Source organism: Protobothrops mucrosquamatus, unplaced genomic scaffold (assembly GCF_001527695.2).
Source record: "Protobothrops mucrosquamatus isolate PMUCROS unplaced genomic scaffold, P.Mucros_1.0 scaffold962, whole genome shotgun sequence".
Classification (NCBI taxonomy): Eukaryota; Metazoa; Chordata; class Lepidosauria; order Squamata; family Viperidae; genus Protobothrops; species Protobothrops mucrosquamatus.
Window position 1 is genome coordinate 300,656 of NW_015387206.1, and position 1,916 is coordinate 302,571.

Genomic DNA, 1,916 nt, shown 5'->3' on the forward strand with positions numbered 1-1,916 from the left:
TACCACCTGTGGTACATTGGCACCTGGCAGGTGGTACACGACCATCCTAGAAAAGTGGTAGCGGGGGAGGGGAATGAGCTGAACCGGTGGCAGCACCGCACAAGCCTGAGCGAGAGATGGCTGGAGCTGCAGGGCTGTCAGGGCTCAGCGGAAGTGCCAGGATCAGTGCCAGGCTCCAGCTGATCGGTGCTTCTTCGGGGCTGTCAGGGCTCAGTGGAAGCGCCAGGATCAGCGCCAGGCTCCAGCTGGAGCTCAGCGCTGATCCTGTGCTTCTGCTGAGCCCAGAAGAAGCGCCAATCAGCTGGAATGTTGCAGGATCTCCAGGGTCTTGTGATTTACATTCAGATGCTTGGCAACTGATTCATATTTACGACGGTCACAGTGTCCCAGGGTCATGTGAAGTGACCAAAACCTGCTGCAACCACCCATCAGACGGGGGGAATAAAAACCAAACACCCTCCCACCCCACCCCCGCTGCCAATCCTCAACAGAAATGCTCACAACAATGAAAACCTCGGACAGGAGGAAGAGCGCCGCTGGGCGGGCAGGCAGGTGTCTTGCTCGGCTGTGGCTTGGGGGGGCACTTTTTTCAGTGCCACTGTAACTTCGAACAGTCACTAAGCGAACTGTTGTAATTCGAGAACTACCTGTACTTTAGCACTGTTTTCCTTTTTTTTTGTCATCAAGTTTTTGACACTTTTATAGGCGATTGGTTGTACTCGGATGTTGCCATATCCTAAAAGTGGTACAATGGGTGAAAAGGTTGAAAAGCCCTGCGCCAGACAAAACTTCCATTGATTTTGTCACTCCACATCTCTCTGAGGCAAATTCTCCTGCTGTTCATTGACTCTGTCTTTTCCTGCTTGGTTCTTGTCCTATGTATGACAAGGTGAAAAAGAAGCTCTGAATGTAGAGGTAGTCCCCAACTTATGATTACAATTGGGACTGGAATCTCAGTCATTCAGTGAAGCAGTGGGTAGATGAGGGGTCAGGTCTTGACAACCATAATCCCAAACTCCTCTTTCTGGAGTGATTTTATGGGTTCTTAAGTGGAGGAAGGCCCAGCCAAGAAACGTAGGGGTGTCTCGGAGGTGGTGAAAGTCCTGGACACTTGGAACAGCCTCCCCCATGAGTTGGGGGTGCTGAAATAGGAAGCCTGAGTTGCTTCAGGCCAGCCAGACCAAGCAGCCCTGACCCTAACCCTAACTTGGCATTCCAGGCAATTGGTAACAATGTGCTGGCCTCTTCGCTGCTGATTGAGCCACATCACAACTAAATGTGCTTTCATCAAGATTTTCTCTGCTCCCTCATGGGCCGTGTTGTGCAAGTCCAAAATAATCTGTTCCTGTTTCCCCCGATTTAGTTACCCCTACTAAGGCATGTGCCTGTTGAGCAATCTCTAGTTCTGCACTGTAAGAATTTGGCAAAAGTGTCCCGAAGTTTAAATCTCTAGTAGAAACAGCAACACAGGTGGTATTTTGAGTCCCATCCTCCCACCACGAAGCCCCATACTTAAACCAGATTTCCCTGTCTGAGGTTGGAGAAGCTAAAGGGGACATGAGGTTTTATTATAATAATAATAATAATAATAATAATAATAATAATAATAATAATAATAATAATAATAATAATAATGATGATGATGATGATGATGATGATGATGATGATGATGATGATGATGATGATGATGATGATGATGATGATGATTTCATTTTCATTTCATTTCATTTTATTAAATTTATACCCCGCCCTTCTCCCGTAGGACTCAGGGCGGCTTACAGCCAGTTAAAAACAATTTAATACAATACAATAGAAGTTTTAAAAATCATTAAAAATAAATATATAATCGGCCGCTACTACTAAAATTTGGCTAAAACCAATTTAAAATACCCCTAGGCCAGTCCTGCCCGCTGGAA